Source organism: Gekko japonicus, unplaced genomic scaffold, assembly GCF_001447785.1.
Source record: "Gekko japonicus isolate JY-2015 unplaced genomic scaffold, Gekko_japonicus_V1.1 scaffold3645, whole genome shotgun sequence".
Classification (NCBI taxonomy): domain Eukaryota; kingdom Metazoa; phylum Chordata; class Lepidosauria; order Squamata; family Gekkonidae; genus Gekko; species Gekko japonicus.
In genome coordinates, this window is record NW_015174360.1 from 102,890 (window position 1) to 110,927 (window position 8,038).

Here is an 8,038-nt window from a genome sequence, read left to right on the forward strand (position 1 = left end):
CTCTATGGTTCCCCCCCCTCAAACCATAGAGTTTGCTCAAATACCAGAGCGTTCCTGCACGACGTTCCTGATGTGATGATGTCACTTCCAGGTGATTTCATCACGCCCGGGACATTGCATGGTGACGTCCCTGTTTAGGGGCGGGGTTTCCCCTACCGGCCAGCTGGTCCATGGTGGGGAGAAGCCCTTAAAACCGGGGGATCCCCCGCCCAGACCTGGGGGCCGGCAAGCCGACCTCGCCAATCCCTACCCTTCCCAGGTTGACCCCCATCTGGAGGTGGTAACCCTACTGTGTGACCTAAGGTCGCCAATGTCCAGTTGGGGCCTGGAGATTTCCCTGCATCACAGCTGAACTTCAGTCCACAGAGATCAGCTCCCCTGGAGAAAATGGCTGCTCTGGAACGGGGGCGTACTTTTCTTGGCCATCAAGTCACAGCTAACACGCGGCAACCCAGCGGGGCTATCAAGGCAAGAGACATTTGGATGCCGTCCTTTGCAACCCAACACCAGGCACCACCCGATGCTACAAGAAGAAGAAGAGGAGGAAGAAGAGGAAGAAGAAGAGGAGGAGGAGGAGGAGATTGGATTTATACCCCGCCCTTCAGTATCCAAGGGAGTCTCAGAGCAGCTTATGATCACCTTTCCCTCCCCTTCCCCACAATGGACGCCCTGTGAGGTAGGTGGGGCTGAGAGAGCTCTGACGGAACCACTCTTTTCCAAGGACAGCTGTGCCAGAGTTATGGCTTGCCCAAGGTCATCTAGCCAGGTGCAAGTGGAAGAGTGGGGAATCAAACCCGGTTCTCCCAGATTAGAGTCTGCACTCTTAACCACTACACCAAACTGGCTACACCAAAAGAATAAGAAGAAGAAGAGGAAAAAGAGGAAGAAGAAGAGGAGGAGGAGGACCCAGATTAGACTCCACGCACTTAACCACTACACCAAACTGGCTCTACACCAAGCAAAGCTCCACTCCTGCTTGGAGGGCACTGTTAGGGTTGCCAAATCCAGGTTGGGAAATTCCTGATTTGGGACTGGAGCCTTGGAAGGGCAGAGTTCAGGAAGGGAACTCGGCAGGAATATGATGTCACGGCGCTCACACTCTGAAGCTGCCCGGGGAACGGATGGCTGTGGTCTCTAGAGCAGCTGTAATCCCTGGAGATCTCTAGGCCTCACCTCTAGGTCTGTCAACCCTCGGCATCTCAGGAGAACCAACAATCTTTCGGGGTGGGCAGAGGTCATTTCGGGGGGGGGGGAACGCGGGGGAACGCAGTTCCCCGGGTGAGGTGCAGGGGGGTAGGGCACTTGCCGCGCCCCCTGCTTCCGCCCGCCTCGCTTCCAGCCCTCATTCAGCCAGGAGGAGGCAGGAGAAGAGGGAGGGTAAGTTGCTTCCTCCCTGCCTCTCCCCACCCCTGCCTGCCTGGGGCCAGGGAGGGCCTTGGCGGGGCTTGCTTGCACTCCCGCTGGCCTTGCAGGTCCACCGCCGGGCCCCTGATGTCAGGGGGTGTGGCATATGCTAATGAGTTATGCTAATGAGTTCCCCTAGCTCTTTTTCTACGAAATGACCCCTGGGGGTGGGGCAGTTAACTCACCACTGAATTTGTTCCGGCCAGCGGTGTGTGTGTGTGTGTGGCAGGTGGGTGCTCTTTGCAAATGGGAAGGAGGTCCCCCCCCCAAGCCTCCCGCTGCCCAGTTTTGCGAGTCAAGCAAACGCTGCGTGCCGAATGCTAACGACCGTTCCGCCAATTTGACAACGGAGCAAACGTAGTTAGGATTACAGGCCAGGCCTTTTCAAGCTTTTCATTTGAGGGTTTGATGCAGCTTCGTGACCTGGTTTGGAATACAGATCTTTGTCCAGCTCGGAACGACAGGCTGCGTTATGAAACCGAGGAGAGATCCCCCCCCCCATTCTTCTCTGGCTTGGAATTAGTAATGATTAGTGGCAGGGTGGGAGGGGAGGCGGCGAGGCACAGCCCGATCTTGTCAGCAAAACAGGGTCAGTGCTTGGAAGGGAGACCACCAAGGAATCATAGAATGTTAAGAGTTGGAAGGGACCTTGCGGGTCATCTAGTCCAACCCCCGGCACTCTGCAGGAGCATAGCCGAAAGACAGCCCTACGCCCAGGGCTATTTTTGGGCAGGAACGCACAGGAACGGAGTTCCGGCTGGCTCCCAAGTTGGCCACGCCCAGCAGGAACTCATTAGCATAATAGGCCACACCCAACAGCAGAAACTCATGAGGATTGGCTACATTAGGGGTGTGTGGCCTAACATGCAAAGGAGTTCCTGCTACAAAAAAAGGCCCTGGGTTTTGACAACAAACAAGGTCAACAGAATAAGAAGCAAAAGGTGGGTGTGGCTGGATGACCACACTTCTGGTAACATGGGGGTGCGTCCTAATGTGCTAATGAGCTGTGATGTCAGGGGTGTGGCCCAATATGCTAATGGGTTCCTGCTGTTGGGTGTGGCCTATTATGCTAATGAGTTCCTGCTGGGCTTTTTCTACAAAAAGAGCCCTGCCTGTAACCTTACACATTTCTGCCTTTTCATAAGATACGCTGAAGCCATTCCTTTGATAGAAAGAGAAGTCAAAGGAAATGCTGATTCGTAGCAAGGTCGGTTTCTGTTCTGATCACCTTCCGTTTAGTGCTGCAAAATCAAGGCACGACTCCTCATAGAGTCATAGAATGCTGGAAGGGACCTTGCAGGTCATCTAGTCCAACCCCCTGCACTCTGCAGGAGTATAGCCGAAAGAGAGCTCTACATACTTACGACATACCTGAAAGATGGTTGTCCAGCCTCCGCTTGAAAACGTCCAGCGAAGGAGCACCCACCACCTCCCGAGGCAGACTGTTCCACCGCCGAACCACTCTTACAGCTAGGAAGTCTCTCCTGATATTTAGCCGGTTAACGACTCCCTTGTCATTTCCACCTGCCAGGCAAGTTGGCAAGACTCTGCAGAGGAAGGCAACGGCAAACCAACCCTGCTTCTCGCTTGCCTCGAAAGCCCTTTGCCAGAAGTCAGCTGTGACTTGACACACAGCAGTAGTGTGGGACCCCTTAACAATTTCGCCACCGCTTTGTGATGGTGCTCGCCGGTACTGAGGACTGGAACGTTCTTGGGAGGGGGAGGTTCTTCTTCCAAGTCCTGATCCTCGTGTGCAGTCTGTGCCACTCAGCCCAGAAAGGGCGCGTGGACTCAGGAATAGCCTCGTGGGGATCTGCAGAGGCTGGTGGGGAACTGGCGGAAATCAATGCAACGTTTCTTAATTATTTACTTCATCTATATTGCACCTGTCTCCCCAAGGGGGACCCAGAATGACTTACATTGTTCTCCTCTCTTCTGTTTTAATCCTCACAACAACCCTGTGAGGTTAGTTGTGGTGAGAGCGTGTGACTGGCTTAAGGTCACCCAGCCGGCTTCCATGGCAGAGGGGGGGATTCCAGCCCGCAACCACGGGCAGCTCTGCTCTCCAGCATCCCCCAAGAGAAAGGCTTCCTGACGGTGGGAAGACTGGCACCTGGGTCGTCCCCCCCCCCGGACAAATTCTCATGGAATTCTGCTCCTTTTAGTAATGGGGGGGGGGACATCAGAGGAAAGAGGGAGGGGAAAAGAGAGAAATACAACCATTGTAAACAAAGTTTATTGGAAGGGAGATATTTTGCATTGTCTCCAGAGTGATACAGAGAAACTGTTAACTGCTGTAGCATGCAGGACCTGCGGGTATGTCAAAAGGTGAAAGGTCACGGGTGGGGAGGGCAAAGGTCACGAGAGAACTTGTGCCGTGGTGGTCGGCCACATGGAACCCCGAGGACAACATGCTTCCCACACTTCTATTTACAGTGTGCTTTTCCTCCCCGGGAAGGGGGGGGAGTAGGAGGCGTTGCTTCAGGAAAAGGGTCGCCCACCCCCTCCCCGGTACAACTAATCTTCCCCTAGACCTCTCTGGTGTCACACTGGTTGCCAACCCCCTCCCAAGACTCTCTGCCCCCCAATATCTGTCACATTCATTGCTTTAGGGGGAAGGTGCAACCAAAACAGAAGCTGGACACTTTTGGGGGGGCACCCTATGACCCCGCCCACAAACCCACATGGTCCAGGAACACGCCAAAGGTCCAACTAATCTCCAGCACCCAAACTGGAAACTTAGAAGTATGGCCTGAAAGCCCGCCCCTGTAATTTGCCCTGGTATTCAGAGGTAGATTGCCTCTGAACATGGAGGTTCCATTCAGCTAAAGGAAAATGGAGCTCACCCCACATACAATCTATCAGAGATGTCTGCATCTGGCTGAGCAACAGGCTCCATCATCCAACGTCGAAATGATTTTAAGCTGATTTCACACTGATCTGTCATTCCCCCCTCCCCTGAAAGAATCCTGGGAACCGAAGTTCGTTGAGACGACAGAGAAATCTATCACAGAACTACAACTCCCAGGATTCCCATGAGATGACATGTTTGACATGGGCTTAAACTGGGAGTGTAGAAGTGACTTGGGGACCTTTCATGTTCCCCGGACTAAATAATAACACTAGTTAACATTTAAAGACCCCCCCCCAAAGTGCTTCGCATACAATATCTCAGTATTCCACACAACAACCCTGCAAGGTAGGTCAGTATTATCATAATCTCCACTGTAGAGATTCTAGTGAATCTGTGCCAGAGGTGGGATTCAAACCGGGGCTTTCCACACTCCTTGCTTTAGCCACTGTCCTGTACACCCATTCTGCTTGGATGCCATCTTGATCTCTCTTCATGAAACCGATACTCATCTGACTGCTTTGAAGGATGGATTCCGACAACCCCTCCCCCTCCCCTTGTGGGTATTTGCCTCTACCATGGTGGCAGGGATCGAGTGGAACTCGGTTTGTGTGAAGGGCTCCAAAGGCACCCATCCTGACCCCTTGCTAGAATGGGCACCTCTTCTCCAGCAGGGGGTCTTGTGCCATGGACAGCGATGGGGTGCAACAGAAAAAGTGGCCGCTTTCTCCCTCCGTAAGCGTCTCTGCGCAACGCAAGATCTCTTTTGTGTGAATTTCTGCGGCCGAGACATATAAATGGTTAACTCAAGTTAGTTCACCCAAGGTTGTTGGGTCAAAACATTGGGACCGATTCCACACAAGCAGCTGTGCCGCCGTCGCCCTTCCGTTTCTGCCGCTTGCTTTGGTCAATTTCACACTATTCGCGGCGTGGCTGCATTCTGACCCACAGCTCCCCCCCCCATCTCCCCCACATCTTCTCGATCTCAAAAAAACAAGGATTGAGAAGATACGAGGGAAATGGGGGGGGAGGAAGCCGCGAGTCAGAATGCGGCGCAGCGAACAGTGTGAAATTGACCAATGCAAGTGTGTGTGGGGGGAACGGAAGCGTGAGGGCGGCACGGCTGCTTGTGGGGAATCGGTCTGACTTTGATCTCCCTTTCGGAGGCGATTTCCGAACTTTCACTGTGGAGAAAAGGCACCGAACTAGGAAGGCTGAAATTAGGCCGCCCACTTTTCCCGCTAGACAGGCTCTTGTACTTTTCATCCCTGCCTTGAGGTACGCTTCCAGATATGTTCCGTCTTGGGAGTTGCTTCATGGATTTTGGGTGTTCCAAATGGCTCAGGTTCGCTCCTGAAGTGAAACTCTGTTGCCTTCCTTCTGATACCCGCGTTTCCTACAGTGCTCTGTGCATGGAGGTATGACCACACTTCCTTCTGTATATTTTCAGAGCTTCCTCCCTTCTTTGTTCCCAATGCACACAAGTACATTGATGAAGCTCTGGGGAAACCCCCCCAAACCCAAATGCATTTGCATAGCTATGTAAGTCTTCTTTTAATGTATGGTTTTTGCAATGCGTGGAAACGCACGTGCACCATTCAGAAGAAGAATCTTGGCACAATCATGTCTGCGATCCTTTCAGGGTTGCTTTTTTTTGTTTCGCAGTGCTTTATCAATGCTCACAAGGGGGAAAAAAGATGCGCAGGAGGAAAAAAAATGTGCCCTGTCGTAAGGGAGCAGAAAATGCTGGCAAAATCGCACATGATCCAAAGCCAGAAGTAATGTTAAAGATATCCAGAACTGAACTGGAGTTCAGGTGGAATCCAGCAAACAGCAAAATTTCAGAACCAGGAAGTAGCAAAACGCAGGGCACCTGGTTGACCCTGTCCATATCAAGCCACCCAGTTGTCCCTATGCATATCAGCCGAAATGGCCTGTTGAATTGATTCTCATTACACACCTGCTTTTAAAACTCACAGGTATGCTGGCAGAAAGAAAGGAAGATGAAGAAGAGGAGGAGATTGGATTTATATCCCGCACTTCTCTATGTGAAGGCGTCTCAGAGCGGCTTACAATCTCCTTTCCCTTCATCTCCCCACAACAGACACCCTATGAGGTAGATGGGGCTGAGAGAGCTCTCTTGAGAACTGCCCTTGAGAGAACAGCTCTGAGATATCTTGTGACTGACCCAAGGTCACCCCAGCAGCTGCATGTGGAGGAGTGGGGAATCAAACCCAGTTCTCCCAGATTAGAGTCCGCGCTCCTAACCACTATGCCAAACAGTTATGGGATCTGACCCAAGTTCACATTTCAATGCAAAACATGAAAGGGTCAATCTAGAATCTCCTCTGCTTAATTTTCATCCTGCCCTTCCTCTAAGGAACTCGGGGCAGCAGGCATGGTTCTCCTCTCATCCCTTCCACCCTCACAACAACCCTGTGAGGTGGGCACACCTGACAGAATGATCAGTCCAAGATCCCCCAGGAACCCGCTCGCTCAGACTTTCGCGTCTGGACATATCCACATACTTGTTGTCTTTTCCTGAATCCATTTAGGGACACCGATGCATCTTCAAACCCCCCCCCTCAATTTGTGACTGTCTGTCTGGGAGATATGAGATTGGATCTACCATTCGGCAGAAGGCCAGCACTTGGGGAGGGAGGGAGGGGCATGCAAATCTGCCATCGGTTCCAGAGGCCTTCGCGCAATAGGCAAGAATTCAACTGGTACCGCTTCCCCCAGTGATGGGGAAAAGCTTGACCCCATTGCATTTCTGACTCTTAGAGGTAGGCACAGCAGCCCTCCTAGCAAAAGTAAGCAAAGACCAACCCCCCAGCCACATTTTGCAAGTGTGCTCTCTAAAATGGGTCACATTCAGACTTGCACTGTCCAGAAGCAAAGAAAGAGGAAGTCTGGACTACACTCAAAAGGGGGGGATTGGAGCATAAGGATCCACTTTCCTTTCCTCCAAGATTATCCCAGGAGAAGATACAAAGCTGCTTTAGACTGGATCATACCCTTGGCCTGGCCCCATGATTAGGGATGGGCATAAACCGGCTCAGGAACATGGCCAGTTCATGGTTTGCAAACTCAAGTTCGTGGCAGGTCAACTGGCACAAACTTTCCACAAACTTTCAAGCAGTTTGTGGGGTTCGTGAATGGATACATTTCCAGACTATCTTTACTCAATCTAAATGTTTACCAAATTCAAAACAACTGGGGGGGGGGGAGAACTTGGAGGGCATGTAGAGGAGCATCTGGGGGAATGTCCCCCACAACTTTGATCTCTCTAGCTTGCACAGGATCCATCCTATACGCCCCTCTTATTTCCTCAGAAAGCACTTTCTTGGGAGCACCTTCTTTGGGGGGCTGTAACTCAGACCCCATAAATCCAATCCCCACCAAACTTGGAGGGCAGGTAGAGGAGAGTCAGCTGGAGACCCCCCGGTGCTTTGGTGTCTCTAGCAAGCCAGGGGGGCATTCTACTGCACCACGAGCCTCAAAACCCAAATCAGTTGATTTGGTGGCGAAACGTTCATGACGCTTTGCGAACCGGCCACGCCACGAACCACAAACTGAATTTTCCTGATTCATGCCCATCTCTACCCACAATTGTTTCTTTCGGCCAGCAGTGGCTTTTCGGCAGAGAAATGCCTCCTTCGTCATCTGAAATCCTTGAACAGGAGACATTGGGGCATCAAGCCAGGGACCTTCGACATTACAAAGAGGTGGGAGCCACAGGCTGTCCTCTGTTGTAGAACTGGGGCAAAGCTGGTGGTCTGT